Source organism: Schistocerca gregaria, chromosome 2 (genome assembly GCF_023897955.1).
Source record: "Schistocerca gregaria isolate iqSchGreg1 chromosome 2, iqSchGreg1.2, whole genome shotgun sequence".
Lineage (NCBI taxonomy): Eukaryota > Metazoa > Arthropoda > Insecta > Orthoptera > Acrididae > Schistocerca > Schistocerca gregaria.
This window is the reverse complement of record NC_064921.1, coordinates 25,709,233-25,730,333: the sequence shown is the minus strand read 5'-3', so window position 1 is coordinate 25,730,333 and position 21,101 is coordinate 25,709,233.

Here is a 21,101-nt window from a genome sequence, read left to right as displayed (position 1 = left end):
TGGCTCTGGCCACTATGGGACTCAACATCTGATGTCATCAGTCCACTAGAACTTAGAACTTCTTAAACCTAACTAACCTAAGGACATCACACACATCCATGCCCGCGGCAGGATTCGAACCTACGACCGTAGCAGTCGCGCGGATCCGGACTGAAGCGGAAGCGCCTAGAGCCGCTCGGCCACCGCGACCGGCGACATAAATGGGTGATGTAAAACTTCTGTTAGTGTGTGAACCTGTGTTTGTTCGCTACTAAGTTTCTGCAGACGAAGGTGTTCCGCGCGGGGGTTAGCCAAGCGGTATAAGGCGCTGCAGTCATGGACTATGCGGCTGGTCCCGGCGGAGGTTCGAGTCCTCCCTCGGGCACGTGTGTGTGTATTAGGTTAAGTAGTGTGTAAGCTTAGGGACTGATGACCTTAGCAGTTAAGTCCCATGAAATTTCACACACATTTGAACATTTCAGTGACGAAGATGTTCGTCCAAACAATGAAACGTGTAAAATAAAGGAAAGCTCTATGCAACATGTGGCTACTCAACTGTTTTAAATCTATCGTCTCCCCTCCCCTTCCCCAAACAGGCGATGACTAGACTCTCCACATTTTCTAAGTTTTTTTGGCATATTTTCTAATTCTGTGTTTAGGTTTGAGAGAAATAGTGAATTACTGAAAAAAATTACTTAAGTAAACCCAATGCCTTTAACAGCTCCACCGTCTAGGAAGAAGACAGTTTTGCTTTATTTACTAAATATTTTTCACCACATTGTGACATTTTAGTGGGTTTCTCTTTTTTAACTACAGCGGTGGTGAGCGTGTTTAGGGACTGAAAAGGGCCCACTACTTCAGAAGAAGATATTTTTAAACAAATATCGAAACTTGAGTCAATCTTTGTTTGCAATTGGTTGGCTGATTTCTCAACCTATTCAGATTAAAAAATGTGTTCTTGTAAGAAGGTGGCCGCTTCAATTAATTACTTCTTTCTGACAGCTCGGTAAAATGATTGAATTCCATTATCACCAATTACAGATATCACACACATTAAATTAAATGCTTCATGGCAGTGAATAAATTACGAGCTGTGTAAACTTCTTGAAAAATTGAAAGTCAAACAAAATCTGCATCTTACTTTCTATGAGAGTTAACATATATTTGTTTTAGTGTAGTGTGTAGTACAGAACAAATTTCATTTGATCGTCATTTGTTTTTAATATTGGATTATTACTAAGTGAAAAAAAGTAATTAACAGGTAAAAACATTCTTTTCTGTGCCCTATATCTTACAGCAATTTTAATTTTATTTTCGTTGTGAGCAGCAAGTATGATGGCTTTCTCCCTGTCAAGTGTAGCTCCAGTCATCAGTAGACCGAAATACCGTAACGAACCATCAGAAAGAATTACGTTGCTCAGCGAGAGTGAGCTCTTTTGACGGCAACTACGTGAACCGAGAGCATTGTTGCCACATTCATGACAGCGCCTCAGGGGGTCAGTGGAAGTCGCTCCTTTGTGTTGATACCCGGACAAAATGACACTGTAGAAGCGGAAGTATACCAACAGCTTTCGTTTACAGCTGCTGGGCGATGAAAAGTTTCCCATGGGCAGAAGTGAGGGATAGGAGAAGTAACTTCTCTCAAGGTTCTTTCTTAAATACTCTTTCTTTCTTGTTTCTTCTTTTTTCATTAAGCTTTGAGTCCCTCTGTACGTTTGCTTTTGGGAGTGGCTTATCTCAGTATTCCATTAGTATGGCCCAGCACTTCAGGTGACAATAAAAAAGGAAACTGGTGTTAAATTTCCATGACGTAACAATTTAGGACAGGACACATATCGACTTAGTGTATTGTGACAGACATGAAAAGAGAGACCATCTATCTTTTTTGGCAGCTTCACTCTCACCGATGCCACTGAAACCTGTCGTCAATCTGCACATGTGAACGATTGGTGAGAGGTGACTGTCAGCTTGACACACACACAAGAGCACAGAGCAGTGAACTCCACCCTGACATTTGGGTACTTTGTAGCTGCTGCAGGCGTGTTGTCCAGTTTCTGCGCAGCTGTCCGCGTGACGAATGAGGAGATCACGCGTGCGGACAGCACTGCTGCGTGGGTGGCAGTGACGCACGCAGGTTTGCCGGCGGAAGACACGAACAGCGGGGGCGGCGCGAGTTGAGTTTCTCTCTGTGTCCATTCTGTCCAGCGTCCGTTCATACGCGTAATACCTGCAACATACTGCTGTCCGAGGAATCACGTTTTTATTTATTTATTTCATTTATTTTCCCCTTCATTTTATTTATTTCATTTATTTCAGAAGGCACGTCTATGGTCTTCTGGCCTTTTTTCAAACATAATCTCACATGCTATTTAAGCCAACGTCATAATATTTATTGTATATATTTTATATGTCATTTGAAAGTCCTTGCGACAGACGTCGAGTGGCGATTGGTCACGTCATGGGAAACAATTTTTGTTGGAGACAAAGCCAGGCGTGGTTTTATTAAGTTCGCCGATCCTGGGATGACGAAATTTCGAAAAACTAGTAGAGTCTACATTGCATACCACCTACGCCTCTAATTAGATAGAGTTATTTTCAAGAAAATCTTAAGATTCGTTGTTTCTAATCGTGGAAAGGTGTTGTAGAAGCTTGGCGTAACTCCAGTCACATGGAGCAGATGACTGGCTAGTAGGCAACACACAGCGCATACAGACACTAAATAGTGCCTACTCTTTTAGCGTCTCACGATCGTAATACACGGTCACTCTGAGTACCGCCTATGTTCGACATCAGCTTGCAAAAGCCTTCACAGATGGCAGATCACAGCACTAGCAGTGTAGGTTGTTTGAAGCGTGTTGGGCAGAGATGGTAAACTCTGCAGTCGTCGTCCTAAAGCGGCAACAGAACGATTTATCTGATTCTGAAACGGTATGATCATTAGGTTTCGGGCCAAGGATGCAAGTATTTCCGAATGACTAAGTTTCTTAAGAGTGGTTAAAATGTACAGTTCATGGCCAAACGGCACTATCCAAAACCGTCGACGAGGCAACTGACGTGCACCATGGGACATATGAAGAGCTTATTTCAATGTTGCTACAAGTCCATTTTCTTCTTTCTGAGATACAGAGTCCTAAAGTAAGCGCTGAAAAATCTGCAGTTGATATGCCTGAAATATTCCAATATATATACAAGAATATTTCTGTTATCTCAACTGCAGATTTTTCAGCGCTAACTTTAGGACTCTGTATCTCAGAATGGACAAAAATGGACTTGTAGCAATATTGAAATAAGCCCTTCATACATGACAAGGGTGGACGACGGCTGGGAAGATGTGTACTGGCGAATAGACGTTCAAGAGTTGACAAACTGACCGCCCATGTGAAACGAGGGCTTTTCAACAGTTTCTCCTGAATGATCGTCACTGAGGGGTGACAGGAGGCCTTTTCAGACGAATTAAGTTTTATGCTCCATCCGATAGTTGACCATCAGCATGTACGGCGTGAAACGTCTAAAAAGAAACACCTGCGACAGTTGTCGGAAGTGGAACGTTCTCGTGTCATTCCCTGAGAGATTTCGTCAATATAGAAGGCACGGTGGATCAACGCAAGTAAGAGTCTATTGTTGGTGACCACGTCCACACCTGAACGCAATTCCTTTTCCCTCGCCACGATGGTATCTACGTACAGGAAAACGTAACGCTTCAGAAAGCTTGCAGTGAGCATACGTCCTTAGAAGAGCATTAGGATGAGTTTACTGTACTACCCTGGACACCTAGCCTCCGTATATAAACACAATGGATAATCTCTGGGACTACCTCGAACGAAGTGTTCGCGACGTGGATCCTCAACCCAGAAACGTGGCGCATCTGGCCACGACAGTGCGGTCGGCATGGCACCGCATCCCTGTCGATGGCTTTCAGAACCTCTCCCACTTTCATCCCGCACGTCTCTTAGCGGTCCGCCCCGAATGATGTGGCTGTTCAGCCTGGTTGCAAGTAGTCACGTTAACGTGGCTCGACAGTGAATATTTTTGAAGATACCTAAGATTGCCAGGATGGGTCGCAGACATTTCACCTCCAGCAAACGTTGGTCCACATGGTGTGATTTATCACCCCTAGATGTTTGTCACAAACATTTTGAAACACTCTGCATGGTGGTCATAATAATAAGCTAGTTTGGTCACTTTTTAGATTCTTTTGGATGTCGTATCTCTTCCTGTTTCCAGTACTTGCACTGTTTTTAGTTTTGTTATTACCCGAAGAGATTTCACCACTTCATGTGCTATTTTCATTGGAATTTTTTGTTGATTTTCTTTCTGAGTTTTCTGTTTTTCTTTTTACGGATTTCCAGCGTGATTTGAGAATATTACTGCAAATGGCAGAAATATCATGACAACCTTTATCCAAATGAGTACAATGCAAGTTATCATGAAACCAGATACATTCTGTATGTACGCGGTTTCATGATCAATTGCAATGTATTCCTTTGGATAATGATCGATATGATTTTTTGTATGAAGTAACATTTATTCTGACTGGATGGATGTTCAGGGACTGGGTTATGGAGGAAAAACCAAGACCTACTCATAGTCAAGTAATAAAAAGGGATGTTGTGCTACTTCGGCTGTTTGCCATACTGAAATTCTGTTTTTCTTCAATGTTGTGATTTTCCTTACCTTGATGAAAACCTATTAAAGCTAATTTACTTTGATCTTGTAACAGAAAAACCGCAAGTAAACATGGTAAACAACGTTATATGTAGAAATTATCAGTCTGAAAGAGACAAAAAAAAGACTGTTAACTAGAAAAGCTTCATAGTTTATGGCTGGCTCTTTGTACAATGTGTAGTACATATAAAACGGCCAGCGTACACATCTAATAGCGACGTGTGAGTTATGTGATGTATAAGTATTATTTCCAAATTTTGTACCCTAGACTTGAGTCCTTCAGCACAGCGTAAGTCAACAACATACAGCACAATGTCTCAACTTCGTAACATATATCTTCAAGTGTGTACTGTATGAAAAGCAATGCCGGCCGATGTGGCCGAGCGGTTCTAGAGGGCTACAATCTGCAACCGCGCGACTGCTAAGGTCGCAGGTTCGAATCATGCCTCGGGCATGGACATGTGTGATGTCGTTAGGTTTAAGTAGTTCTAAGTTCTAGGGGACTGATGACCTTAGAAGTTAAGTCCCATAGTGTTCATAGCCATTTGAACCATTTTTTTGAAAAGCAATACAAAATATTTCACATCAAATTACAGCAAATTTTTACATGTGAAAGCGTTGTAGCCAGAAATCTGTACAATCCACAAGGGAAATTAGCAAGTAATACGCATTTTTGAGAAAGAAAATAACCAAGCACAAAATGCGCTGTAGCCGAAAATGTATGTAACCCACACAAGAGATGGACATGTAATAAGATTTCTTCAGGAAGAATATAACCAAAAAATCCTACTGAAGATCTACATCTAGATATATACTCTCCAAACCACCGTGAGGTGCGTGGCAGAGGGTACGTCCCATTGTACATGTTATTCGTTCCTTCCAGTTCCACTCACATATGGAGCTCGGTAGGAATAATTGTTTGAATGTATCTGTACTTGAGGTAATTATTTTAATCTTATTCTCACGAACACTATGTGAGCGATACGTAGGGAGTTGTAGTATTTTCGTAAACATTTAAAGCCGGTTCTTGAAACTTTGTTCAAAAAATGTACAAATGTGTGTGAATTCGTAGGGGGCTAAACTGCTGATGTCATCGGCCTCTAGACTTACACACTATTTAATCTAACTTAAACTAACTTATGCTAAAAACTACACACATGCCCATGCCATAGGGAGAACTCGAACCTCCGGTGGGAGGGGCCGCGGAATCCATTACATGGTGCCCTAAACCGTACGGCCACTCCGCGCGGCTGAAACTTTGTTAATAGACTGTCTCGGGTTAGTTTACGTTTATCTTCAGGAGTCTTCCAGTTCAGTGCCTTCAGTATCTCTGCAATACTCTCCCACAGCTTAACCAAACGTGTGACTATTCTCTGTATACGTTTAGTATTCCCCGTTATCATACATGGTTCGGGTCCTACACACAGGAGCAATATTTTAGAACCTGTAGCACGAGTGACTTATAAGTAATCTCTTTTGTAGACTGACTGTCCTTCCCCAGTACTCTACCAATAAACCGAAATCTACCACCGGCTTTAACCACGGCTGAACGTATGTGGTAATTCCATTTCATATCACTACAAAGTGTTACATCCAGTTATTTGTACGAGTTTGCCGATTCCAACAGTGACTCATTGATATTATAGTCACAGGATAATACGCTTTTTGTTTTGGAAAAAATGGAAAAAATGTTTTATGAAGTGCAAAATTTTACATTTAGGGCAAGTTGCCAATGTCTGTACCACGTTGAAAACTTATCAAGATCTGACTGAATATTTATGCAGTTTCTTTCAGATAGTACTTCATTATAGATAACTGTATCATCTCCAAAAAGCCGGATTTTACTATTAATATTGTCTGCAAGGTCATCAATATACAACATGAACAGCAAGGGACCCCACTTACCTGTGTTACTTTTACATCTGACTCTCTATCCGAGATAACATGTTGTGTCCTCCTTTTCAAAAAGTCATCAGTTCCGTCACAAATTTTACTTCATACTACATATGATCGTACTTTTGACATTAAGCGTAGGTGCAGTGTTGAATAAGCATAGCAAATAATGCGCTGTGGCCGGATATGAACATAACCCGCGTAGGAGAATAACACTAATAGCCCTTTTTTAGAAAGAAAATCCCACTGAAGGTAGCACATAATTTGCTGAACGAAGTTTGAGTAACTACGAAACTATAAAACTATGTCTAGCACAAGGCAAAATTTCTCTCCAGTTTTTTTTAAATGTTGATTTGGTATAGTTAGTTTCACGTCGCGTGGATCATTTGTGCGATTAATCGCTATGACTTGGAATAAGCTACTTTAGATTCATATTACATATTCATATATAATTATCGCTATACGCTGACTGTTTAACACATTCTTTTTTAAGATATAATTAGTAATTTTTTACGGAATAAAAAGAATGTAAAGCTGCGAATTTTTCAGTTTGTTTTCAAATGTAACGTTGCTCTTTGTCAGGGGTTTTACATTACTCAATTTCCTAGTGATAAGTGTCCAGCTCTGAGGTTGGTTTGCAGCAGTACGCCATTCCATCATTCTTTCTGCCTTCCTCTCAATTTCCACGATAATAGCACACTTTACATCACTCACAATTCACTACACATATGTATGCCAGCTCTTCCCTCACTCATGGGATGTTTCTGCTATTGTTCCAATCACATTACTGTGTTTTAAAATGTGTGCGATGAGTCCGCAGTCGAAGACAACGACGATAGCTGAGGTGTCAACATGCAAGCACCAGCAACGGGGCAGGTTATGCATTACACGGAATTAGGCCAAGCATCGCATTATGGCTAACCACTCTGTGAGGCCGCGAATCTGTTATCCGGAACTAGACTGGAAACAGTGCTTCGGCACAAGTGGACCGCGATCCAGTATGTATAAAAATTAGTTTTATCTGAGTCCACCAGCAACTTACGCCAGGTGATCGAGCAATATGGGATACGAGGGGTGTTCACTTAGTAATGTAACATACTTTTTACCGAAAGCAGGTTGGCTTTGTGCAAGATTCCAACACATACACCGTACTATTATCCGCGTTTTGGGATACCAAAGCCTCCTATTTTTCAAATACTCACTTTTACGCGACCGCCTTACGTCACCTCACTGAGTAGACTTGTGTGCCCTCAAGGTAGCTCTCTTCTGGTGTAAGCCAGGGCCAACGTCTTGCTGTATCAGTAACTTCTCCTCACCAATGCACTGATTTTTATGGAGGACATCCTTCGCGGGGCCAAACGGATGGAAGCAGTCGGAAGGTACCGGATCCGGGCTGTAATATGGATGAGAAAGAGCGATCTAATGACGTTTTTTGAGCACCTCTAGGGTGAACAGACACGTGTGAGACCTTGTGTTGTCATGGAGAAGGAGAAGTTCGTTTGCATTTTTGCAGTGACGAATACACTGAAGCCGTTTCTTCAGTTTACTGGGGGTAGCAGAATATACTTCCGAGTTGATCCTTGCACCGTGAGGGAGGACATCAAACGGAATATCTCCTTCAGAGTCCCAGAAGACTGTCGCTATGACTTTACCGGCTGACGGTTCGGCTTTGGACGCTTTTTGCAGAAGGGGGTGGCGACACTCCACGGACTGTCATTACTTTCCGGTTTGAAGTGATAAGCCAATGATTCATCGCCTGAAAATTGTCGTAACGGGCAAGCATTTCGCACAGATGGTGCCTCGTTGCTCTTCATCGTCTTCTATTATGCAGTGATGTCTTCAGTGGGCACATATTTTTGAGTAACCCGTGGTCGAGTGTGTCAGCACTACCAAGAGAGACTTCCAGTTGTGAAGCGAAGTGTTTGAATGTAAATCGTCAGTCACATCGAATGGGAGTGTCTGCACGTTCCAACATTGCAGGAATCACAACTGTGTGCGGCCGAGAGGTGGGAGATCTGACTGGTTTGGGCGAGCTTGTTGCGATAAGAGTTGTCCAAGGACCAATCATGCTTTTGTTCACTACCAGGTCTCCGCACACATTTTGCAAATACCAATGAAATTCTGTGATGCTCTGGTTTTCCGCGAAACCAAATTAACGACAGCTCGCTGCTTGGAAAGCATCTCCATTGCAGACACCATTTTGGAAGCTACAAATAGCACCGATACCGATCAGAACTTCATGAATCAATGGGAGCTCAAGCGGGAATAACCCACGATGTTCTACAACAAACTCCGCATTTTTAACCGAAAATGATCAAGAAAAAAATTATGCATTACATTTTAAACGCCCCTCTTAGAATGCAGAAGCCATGACGTCGGGCCTCTAATCCTCCACAGAGGTGGACCTATAACCCAGATCCGCTACAGTTGATGTCAGAAGTAGGAAACTTCTTTTCAGCCTCATTCAATTGCCACGAAGTGTAAACCACAGGATGTTCTTCACCATTCACCACCTGACTCAAAACACATCTCAGCACCCTATTCTAAGTGTCACATGACAGAAAAGGTCGTTCTGACTGCGTGTCCAAATCTTCACTGGATGCCAGTGTCCAAATATTTTTCAACCCTTCTAAGGAGACTTGGCACTTTTTTGTACACTAGAATCTCAGGTCTTGTTTCAGTAGTTGCTAGAGCGGCCTGCGGTATATGCAACCCCTTAACAAATTTTCTGTAATAATTGGAGACCACTACAAACTATTGTAGCACCTTACTCATCATATGGACTAGGAAACCCTTGACTACCTGTACGAACCTTCGGCCTCTCCTTACTCTTTCTACACTAATTATATGCCCTAAGTACCCTACAATCTCCACGACAAAGAACACTTTTCTTCCCTTAATGTCAGATGCATGACATGTAAACTTCTAGCGTACCTTCCTCTACCATTATCTATTCTTGGTCATGTCCCTCGAGAACACAGTTATATAATCGACGTATACTAAGCAGTGCTGAGGTTCCAGACAATTCAGTAGACCGTCCCGCAATCGCTGAAATGTTGCTGGCACATACTTCAGTCCGAATAACATCGTCCAGTATTGACAACGATCGCACGGAACCCAAGAGCCGGTCTTCTGGAACCATCTCTAAAAGATGCTACCCACTCCTTAAATCATGGGGATGATGATGCTGTTTGGTTTGTGGGGCGCGCAACTGCGCGGTCATCAGCAGTGGTACAAAGTCCCAGTTTTTATACAGTCCAGTTTTTTTACACAGTCCATTCTAGCCACTGTGACGAATGATGATGATGATGATGAAGGGATGACACACCTAGTCACCAGGCAGAGAAAATCCCTAACCAATCCGGGTATCGAACCCTGGACGCTGTGATCCAGAGGCAGCAACGCTAGCCACTAGACTACGAGCTGCGGACTAGATCCGTGGTAAACAAGTTCTGGTATTATTTCAGATTGTCGTTGGTCTCCATGATATACGCGTCAGTCACTGTGTTACTATTAAAATACCGAAGGTCACAGCAGCATCTATGTTTATGAGAACCATCTGAAGATTTTTTGGGCGTGACTAAAATAACTGCCCTCCGCTCAATAAGTCTATTAATAACTGATAGTGAAATATTTCATAAATGGCTGTAAAAGTCGAGGAGCACGATTTGATTTTTGATAGACCAGTGCCTCATTTCCTGTTGGAATATGGTGCTGTACTACGTTCATTGCAATTAATACATCACGAGAATAAAATTTCCTCAAATTTCCATAATAACTTCTCCTTTCTCGTCTTTCTTGTCCTTCCAAATGCCTTACCTTTTTGTGTAATGGAGTTTCAGCAATGGTCTGCATTTGATTATGGCCCCCATCTGTCGCGCTCAAACTGTGCTCTGGGAGGACGTCCAAATGAGGCATCCAGAAGCAAACTGCGGTGAATCCACTTTTTTTTTCGAAAATGAGTTATTGTCGCCATTTTATTCTCTATCCTGTCGTCTATCAGTTAGGTCCTTAAAACACAAGCAAAAGTATGTTTCTTTCATAAAGCGTATCTGCAAAATAGGATACAGTTGTAATAGTTGGTTTATGCAATTCTGGTTGTAATGGATAACTGAGTGAATCTATTGCATAATGAAGTAGCAGGGCTTTGTATATCCTTAGGAAGCGTCAGTATCTATGAGCGTTTGAAGATGCAAAACTCGCATTGTACCCATTATGTAAATACTGTTTCGTCAAGTTGTTCAAACTGCTCGCTACACTAAAAGAAAAGAAAAATGTAGTACACCTGGACTTGCTCTTGAATGTGTGGAGAACGTTTATGGCGCTTCATGTTGGATAAAATATGAGGAGTGTTTTGTTATTTCCTTCAGAATCATGGCTGTTAATCATGAATTACGTGTACAGTAAGTTACTAAAGATAAAAGCCACAAAAGTAAGCAAATCCTTCTGACGAAGAGGAACAAAGTGAAGCCCATGAAGTAAGATTCAATGATAAATTCTGGTATTTTGTGCTATTTCTCTGCACAGAAATAATAAGAACTTTATTATCAGTGTATCCTAAACAGTGTTTTACGCTGTAATGTGTTAGGTTCTTCAGGAGCTGGTCGGCCTGGCCAACATCTGTGCACCTGGGCGCAGACATCGGACGGAACGGTCGGCCTTCGCATTGCCTGGGACTCTGCGTTGGTGGGCTATAGCGCCTGTATGCATTTTACAGTCACAGAAGCACGCGACACGTGGGGCAACACAGTTCTTGCACTTGGGAGGGTGCGTCTTGGTAGCGGGCCCCTTGCGCTCGGGTGTTCGCTTGAGGTCATCACGCATGTCTCGGGGAAAGTGCAGTGACGAGCCACATGTCCCACCCCTTGGTCTTTCCTATTCCGTTGACCTCTGACAGTGATCTGAGTGGCGGTCACCCTCTTCACCGAAGCGAATTGCTTGTATTTCTGGTTGCTGTTGACGATCACCGAGAGTGAAAATGACTATCTCTGCAAATGGTGGGTTGATACATGTCACTGCGTGCACACCACATCCGATGTTCTTTAGGGCATGTTTTTGGAGGTTATAAGTGCACTTTCGGAAACTCTTGGACCGCTTTGATGGAATTGTCGGGGACTAAGCGCAGAAAGGAAACGGGAGCCTGTGATTCTACCGAGGTATTCGACATGTCGTCCATTGTTTGAGGCTCTCCTGAAGTATTTATAAGTCCTTCTCAACCTCCGTTACCATGGATGGAGGTTGATGCACAGAAAGCCTGACAAGGAGTGCTGGACAAAAGTTGGCCACTTCTTCTGTAGGTTCAACGTCGGCCATTCGCACGGCCTTCCTCTGTTCCGTCAGCAGTGGCTGACACCTGGTGGCGACTGGAGTGATGGTGGCCGCTATTTTAGCCAGAGTTTTTGGTCTAATAGTAAGGGTTCTCAGGTCTAAAGTCACAGTTATCTACCCGAGTGAGTACAATTAAGTGTTCAAGAAATACAGAACAGTTTTCCAGTCAGGAATAATTGTAGGCGATCGGTGTTGGAAGGCTGCAGTTGCTGATGTTAACTCACATTGTTAGTGGCACTTGACATCTAAAACGGGTGTAATCGCCAGAAGTAAACGTGGAGACGCACTAGTAACAGACGAGGTGGCGTACAGAATGGACGCTCGTGAAGAAAGGGGGATATGCAGATGAGGCAAAGCTTACTCGTCCGTGGAAGCAAATGTCATGAGAAATGGAAGAGCCTTACAGAAAGTAAACGTGGTGGGTGGCGGTGGTTAGCGTTTAACGTCTCGTCGACAACGAGGTCATTAGAGACGGTACAGAAAGTAAACGTGAAGGAGCCAGTTTTCCTGCTCAAAAATCCTTTTCGACAGACTTGGTAAGAAAACCAAAATCTTCCTTTCTACAACAATATCGTTTGTGCTGTGAACAATGCAGTGGAAGGCTCACAGACACAGAGGGTATTGAGCTGATAGTACACTCCTGGAAATTGAAATAAGAACACCGTGAATTCATTGTCCCAGGAAGGGGAAACCTTATTGACACATTCCTGGGGTCAGATATATCACATGATCACACTGACAGAACCACAGGCACATAGACACAGGCAACAGAGCATGCACAATGTCGGCACTAGTACAGTGTATATCTACCTTTCGCAGCAATGCAGGCTGCTATTCTCCCATGGAGACGATTGTAGAGATGCTGGATGTAGTCCTGTGGAACGGCTTGCCATGCCATTTCCACCTGGCGCCTCAGTTGGACCAGCGTTCGTGCTGGACGTGCAGACCGCGTGAGACGACGCTTCATCCAGTCCCAAACATGCTCAATGGGGGACAGATCCGGAGATCTTGCTGGCCAGGGTAGTTGACTTACACCTTCTAGAGCACGTTGGGTGGCACGGGATACATGCGGACGTGCATTGTGCTGTTGGAACAGCAAGTTCCCTTGCCGGTCTAGGAATGGTAGAACGACGGGTTCGATGACGGTTTGGATGTACCGTGCACTATTCAGTGTCCCCTCGACGATCACCAGAGGTGTACGGCCAGTGTAGAAGATCGCTCCCCACACCATGATGCCAGGTGTTGGCCCTGTGTGCCTCGGTCGTATGCAGTCCTGATTGTGGCGCTCACCTGCACGGCGCCAAACACGCATAGGACCATCATTGGCACCAAGGCAGAAGCGACTCTCATCGCTGAAGACGACACGTCTCCATTCGTCCCTCCATTTACGCCTGTCGCGACACCGCTGGGGGCGGGCTGCACGATGTTGGGGCGTGAGCGGAAGACGGCCTAACGGTGTGCGGGACCGTAGCCCAGCTTCATGGAGACGGTTGCGAATGGTCCTCGCCGATACTCCAGGAGCAACAGTGTCTAAACATTCATGGTGGTGTCTGATTGTACTATATCGTGTCTCCCTACCACTTTCGCGCAACGACGCTCTGAGCGTGTTTTTTAGGGAATTAACTAGTTTGAACCTGGGACCTGCTGCTGGTAAGGAGACGCCAGACCACACATGACATGTAGAATTCAGAAGAGTTCAGTGACACTAGCGATGATATAACCAAATACTAAATTATCTCAGCGTCAGCTCCACTGCACTCCCTGTAAAAGAATCTTAATACTAACTAAATTTAGTGGAAAGGGTTCAAGGCTTTCCTATTTTTAGTTATCTGGTATAATAACGTCGAAAAAGCAGTTGGAAATTTATTCTAATCACAAAACATCGTTTATAAATTGCACTATTGATAAAAGGAAATGTTTTAATACAGGATGGTAAAAACCAACAGCGTCCAACAAAAATGTGAACGAATATTCCCTAAATGGGTTTCCAAGTTCTACAAGCGATCGAAGGATGACCTATGCCATATCACATCTATAATCTAGGTTTAATTTAAGTTTCACAAAAGAGAAAACTATCAAAATGGTCTACAGTGACTCTCAATTATCTTTAATAACTTATCTAACTTGTCGTAAATTACAGTGGCTGATGTGACTTCTCAATAACTATATAAAAGAAAAATCATCGCGTTTCAGATCTGTTCTTCAAGTGGCAAATGTGAACACCATGAATTTTAATTAACGATCACCATTAGTTTTACGGAAAAAAGGGGTGTAACAGATGAGACTTCTGCAGTTCTGAGTGAAGCCTTATGCGCTCAAAAATGCGGCATCGCGTGCATTCATTACCTTGTCGGTGTCTAAGCAGCGTCAGGGCGGCAGCGGCCGGCGCAGCAGCCATCCAGCCCGCCGTCTCGGAACTAACTCTCGAACTTCTCCTTACTACAATTTACCGAAGTTAGTTTAAAAAAGCTATCTGGCTGTGTTTTCATCTGACCAATCAGGGTCACAATGTTAACCTTACGCTCCGCCTACAAAAATTCTGTCTATCCAATGGGAAACGTTATACTTTTCGTGGTGGGGCAATGTTTTTAAAGTTTGCAACGTAACAGAGACGCTAAAAAGTCTCACGCTAAAACCTGCAGCTAGTGTGATCCTTTTAGCGTTATCGGAAGATCTATACTGCTCTTCTGGAGGGCTCTATCTTTTAACATGGGCTGGGGAGTGATCCTAATGTAACAGACACGCGAAAAAGTCTCACGCTAAAACTTGCGGGTGGTAGTGGCCCTTTTTGTGTTATCGTAACATGGGCTGGGGGTTGTCCTTGACATACCTGAGACGCGAAAAAGCCTGACGCTAAAACGTGCGGGTTGTATAGTTGTACAGGTAGGCTCGTGGCGTGGGTGCCCAGCCCCTCCCTTTTATAGCTTAACACGGTTCTGCTCTCGGCTTCTGTCCTCGTTTCTCCCCTCGGAACTGCGTCTGCCTCACGGTGGGAAGGTACGACATGCATTTAGGCATTCTTGTGTTAGTCTGTGGTATTCCATTTGCTCACTCGTTACTCGTATTACTTTGGTTAATTTAATGTCACAATTTATTCGGAGCTATGTGACATACTACTGGATTTGTTTATCATGTCAGGGTTTTCATGTAAGGTTTTGGATTTACCTGACACCTTACATATCACCACCCCTCGAACTTAATTTTTGCACTGAATTTAGGCAATGATTGAATCGTTGTCTAAGTCAGTCAAAAATTTTCTAATTTATCTAAATTTTGTTGCGCACTGTTCAGCCACATTATTCAGTTCTATGCTAGTTTGTATTACTAATTTATTTTTTATATTCTTATACATTATAATTAAAAATGACAAGAGAAGAATATTTTTATACTATTATTAGTTTTTAATTAATTTATTTCTTTATTTAAGTGTCAAGTTTGTTTTTTAAGAAGTTTGTTATCGAAAGTGATTAGTCTTTCACATCGATTTTCTTATAAATATAGTTTTTATAAATGTAGTAATTAAGTAAAATCTGTTCCTAACACATTTTCTAAATATCATGTGCAAGAAAAATTGTTTTTGTTTCTAGACACACATTTCAACATTGTTACCCTAACAAATAAGAATTATTTCCAAGAATTGCTTTGACAAAGAGATATACATACACAAGTATTGGGATATTATCCTAACAAATTTTACAAATGCTAAAAAAAATTGCTTTGACAAAGAAATATACATACACACGTATTGAAGTATTATCCTAATAAATGGTACAAATGTTAAAGAAAGGGAGAACATCCAACAAGATAATTTTTTATTCTTTGTTTTTATAAGGAGAAAATAAGTATAATATAGTTATTCTTTTATTTTTATGAGGAGAAAATAAGTGGTATATAGTTTCTTTATATACTGTCCATTTCAGAACTAATGACTTGTTTTTATCGACAGTCTATTTTTTACTTAAGTCCATAGTCAATGACTGTTATTTTGTAGTTTATTAGCTGTCTGGTGTGCTTTACTTATTTAGTTTTTCACACGTTTCTTTTGCACAATTCCTACATCACATAATTTGATTTCACACGTTCACACAATCCTGTGAATGTTTAAGCAAGAGGTTGGCGAATGTTTTGCACGAAGGTGATGGACCTGAGCGAGATGGATGTAGGCAAGCATTTGATGTACAGCTTCGTTCGTCGTTCCTTGTTGGCTTTGCAAGTATGTGTTGCTGTTGTAGAGGTCCCATAATGGAATGGAGCTATGAGTGCAGAATCTCGTGGTTTACTGGCTTTGTATGCGTGAAAGTCATCGTTATGTGTCGCTGAAAGCGGTCGTTTGTCGTTGTAATACTTCGCAGACGACTAGTTTACAATAGGATAGGGATTTGGGAAGGTATGTCGTCTATTCTTCACCCATCTTCTTTCTTGGTCTCAATCTTGCGAATCTTCAAATTCTGTTCTTCCCGCTTTTTCTCTGCTTCTTACTTGCTTCTTGGTTCTTCTCTGGGCAGGATATGGAAATATTTATTGATAACTAGTCGCTTTGAAGCTCTCCTCTTAGTAACAGTTTGATAAATTGTTTGGGCGCGTCATTTTTACTTTGTGGAAGTTCTTCAGTTTCGTGCATCAGCGTGCTGTTTAATAGCAGTAGTGTGACTTTTACGCATATTTTTTGCCAGCTGTAGCTTGCCCAAGCGGTCTTCTCGTCGGGCCGTTTTTTGCTCGCTCCGCTGAGTCGGGGGCGCCCTGGGGTTTACGAGCGGTGAAAATCCGGTGTCCTGGCGTCCCGTGGCGCCTCTGCAGGGCTGTCACTGTGCGGCTTCCTGTTCCATCCCAGCAAGGCTCTACCTAGCGGGCACATTTATTGCCCACTTTCGCTACAAGGGCCGTCTGTTAGTTTCGCCTTTCCCTTCTCTCGACGCTCCTGCTATGTAGGAATCGAGTCTTGCTAATTACGTCCTTCTCTTTCTTGATACATTTCGCGTTGCAACTTGTGGGTCGTTGCATCTCTTCCTTGCTGGAGTTTTTACAATGGTTCTTACAAAATGTTTTACTTATAATCATCTAACATATATCTAGTATCTACTTGTTTTACGCCTTCTTAAAAAGCTTTACAAATTTCGGCGCCCTTTCCATGTTACAATTCTAAGATATTTGGAATCTTAAAGTCTACTCAAGAATCCTAAAATTCGTTTTTTTTTCTGTGTAGTATCGTGGTGTATAGCATTTTAGTATTTCATGCTGTTAGACTATCTACGCTTTATCCCTTCACCTTAAGCTATGGTACTATTGTGTTATTATTGAAACTACTTTCTTTTTCCCACCTTCCTCTCTCTTCATTCTTCTTTCGCCTGACCATCTTATCTGCAACATAATCTTGAAATATTGTGCTGATTATTTACCAATAATAAAATTAATCTTCAAACTTTTTTATATGGCTCACATGGTGAAGTCCTAAGGTTTTGCCTGTTTTTGGGTTCATTAGTTCCACAGCATTATCATGAGCAATTCGGCTAATTATGACAGGTCCTTTGTATGCACCGTAAAACTTATGTATTTTGTGTTTCTGTTTGCTGGAGAGATGGTGTGTTTTTACAAATACTTTCTGGCCTACTGAGAATGTTCTTTTAATTGCTGTTCTATCTCCTCTTTCTTTTCTTTTAATGGCTGCCTTTCTGATGTTGGAGAGTGCTGTTGCTATGATTTGTTTGTACTGTCTACGTGGTACAATAGGAAATCTAACATTTTCTCTGGTTATGTTTGGGGGTTCAATATTTTTAAGTACTGTAACTGGAGGTAGTAGTGTAGTGCTATGTGGCATTTCATTTATTACTTCTTGAAAATCTTTAAGGTATATATCCCAAGTGTTGTGTCTTTTGCCTGCATATAATCGGCATAAAGTGCCTATGTCCTTCATAGATCGTTCTGCTGGATTTACGCTAGGTTTGTACTCAGATATGTGGACGGGTTTTATTTTGTGTTGTTTTAACGTTTTCTGCCATTGCACTGATTTGTATTGTGGGCCATTATCGGAAATTATTCGTTCCACTCGACCTACTTGTCTGAGAAAATCTTCTCTAATGGCTTTACTTATTGCAAGACCTGTTGCCCGTTTTAATGGTTTCAAGGTAACATATTTAGAAGTAAGTTCCAAAACGACAAATATGAAAATATATCCACTTTTTGTGCGTGGGAGGGGCCCCATCAAATCTGTTGCAGCTATTTGTTTTAATCTTTTAGGGATTATTGGAAACATAGGTGGTTTGGTTTGGAAAGTGACGTGTTTAGCCCTCATACATTTTTTGCATTTGACTAATACTGTTCTAATTCGTCTTTCCATATTAGGAAAATGGCTTGTTTGTTTTATTTTTAAAAAGCATTTCCTTGGTCCAAAGTGGCCATTACTTAAATGTGTATACCATATGTACTTATTAATTAGTTCATCCGGGATATAAATTAACCATTCATTCGTTGCAACATTTCGTCTAAAAAATAAAACATTGTTTTTTACGAGATAGTGCTGTCGAATGTCTGGAAAATCCTTACTTCTCCACTTGTGTTTGATTCCTAGTATTTCGGGATCCTTGTCCTGTTCTTTGCCTATGTTTTTCAATGCTGTCGTAATGTAGTTTTCGAAAGGTACTTGTTTCATATAGTACATTGTAAACTGGTCTTCTGCTGCTTCCAAACCTATGTTTTTGGATAAACCCTGTGGACATCGTGATAAAGCATGTGCTAATACATTCGCTGGTCCTGGTATGTGTGTAATAGTGAAGTCAAATTCTTGTAGTATTAACATCCATCTGGCTAACCTCCCATGAGTTAGTTTGGCGGATAACAGAAATTCTAATGCTTTGTGGTCAGTATATACTTTTGTTTTTCTTCCGAACAGGAAGTATCGAAAACGTTGGAAGCCCCATACAATGGCCAATGCTTCAAGCTCTGTGACTGAATAGTTTTTCTCGCTTTTTGTTGTGAGTACCCGACTGGCAAAGGCAATTGTCCTATATGATCTTCGCCCTGCCTGTTCGTATTCTTGGAATAAAACAACTCCTAAACCTGTTTTCGCGCTATCAGTGGCCATACAAAAATTTTGTGTTAGATCAGGATGTGCTAAAATCGGTGCTGTTGTTAGTGCGTTTTTCACTTTTAAAAATTCTTCATTGGCTTGTTGATCCCATACCCATGGCGTGTTTTTTCCAGTCAATGCACATAGGCGTGGTGTTGCGAGAGAGTCGATCCAAATAAATTTTTTATAGAATCCGGTGAGACCTAGAAATCCTCTGAGAGTTTTCTTATTATATGGAGTACAGAATTCTTTGATAGCCGTTAGTTTTTCTGGATCGGGCATTACCCCTTTCTCGGAAATTATGTGTCCTAGAAATTTGACCTCTCGCCTTCCAAATTTGGATTTAGTTATATTTACTGTGACCCCATGCTCTTTCATGATCTGTAAAAACTGATTTAATGTGTCGTTGTGATGTTCCCGAGAGGGTTCTGCTATAATCACATCATCAACATAACAAGTAATTTTTTGTAAAATTTCAGGACTGAGTATAGTATTAAATCCCCTAATAAACGCTGCTGATGATATGTTTAAACCAAATGGCAATCGTTTAAACTAGTAACATCTACCGAATATGATAAATGCTGTAAATTTTCTACATTCTGGGGCCAATTCTATTTGCCAGAAACTACTCCGTAAATCAATTGATGAAAATATCTTAGCACCGTGGAAGTTTTGTATCAATTCCTCTAATTTTTCTGGGCGATCTGTCTCAGTGATTATGATTGTGTTGATCTGCCTGGAATCAAGCACTAACCTGATGCTCCCATCTCGTTTTTGTACAATATGGAGCGGGCTGTTATATGTGGAGATAGCTGGTTCAATAATATCGTCATCTAACATTTTGGATATCTCCTGGAATACTTTATTCCTGTAGCTTAATGGGATTGTATAGGGTGGCACTCTAAATGGTTTGTGCTGTTTTACTTCAAACTTGTACTGAAAGTGCTTAATACTGCCAGTCTTAGGTAAAAATACCTCTGCTTTATCTCGTAAAATATCCTCTAATTCTCTTTTACTGTGTTCCGAAATACCTTGAACTTCTTGTAATTTTTCGTCGATTTCTTTATGGACTTCTAACATGAGTTGAGGCGATTCCTTCTTTTGTGCATACCATTCTAATTCTTCATCCTCTTTATCTCGCGTCATTCTTAATTGTTTGTTTATAACTGGTATTTCTTCTAATTTTAGCTTTTGCTCAAAGAGAAGTGTGACATTCCCGAATATTACGCTACCTTTCCCCATATCTATTACCGCTCGTCTCTCATTTAAAAAATCTGCACCTATAATCAAATCTACAGTTAGTTTAGGTGTAATCACGAAGTTGGCTTCGATCTTTTGACCTTGGCACGAAAGAGTTAACCTTGTTTGTCTCGTAACTTCCGCAGCATTGTTTCTAATAGGACCTCTTAGTTTAATCTTACGTGTTTTCAGAACTGGCAATTCCTCATTGGCATTACACTGCATGAATAAATTTTCTGAGATCGCAGTCAGTTCACTTCCGCTATCAATTGCAATATTGACTGGGATATTCTTTACCATGGCCTTCACAATTGGTTGAATTTGAAAGGGTTGGTTCTGTTCTTCTTCTTCTTGCATCAACGAATCCTCCACTGAATCATACATGAGTCTTTTTAGGAATTTCCCTTGTGAATTCGAACTTTCTGTAGGATAAGCTTCGACTGCTACTTCTCTCTCTTTTATTTCCTCTTCTCTATTTCTTCCTTCATTTACGCTTTCTTCTACATCGCCTACTTTTTCCTCATCCTCGTCTATCTTCTCCTTCTTCGTCGCTACTTCCACATAATCGCATCTAAACGCTCTAATTATCGCTTCATAACTTCCTTCATTATATACGTTGGGTTGTGTGCCCACTTGTAACATATTTTCAACTTCTGTCGACTGCGCATTATCCTCATTGAATTCGCTTTCCCTGGTTTCCATCTCAAATAGTCTGCAATACTCATTACTTCGTCCTTTCCTCCTACATTCGTTGTGCATGCCTCTGGTAATTCATCTTCCTCGTCAGTATTCTCCCAATTAATTTCGTCCCAACACGATATTCTTATTTTCTTGTCTTCGTTTTCATCTGGTCCCTGCGGATTTGTTTCTTCCTCCTTCTCTTCTCGTGATAAGGTTTTTACTTCTCTGTTCAAGGTGCTGCAATTGTCCTGGG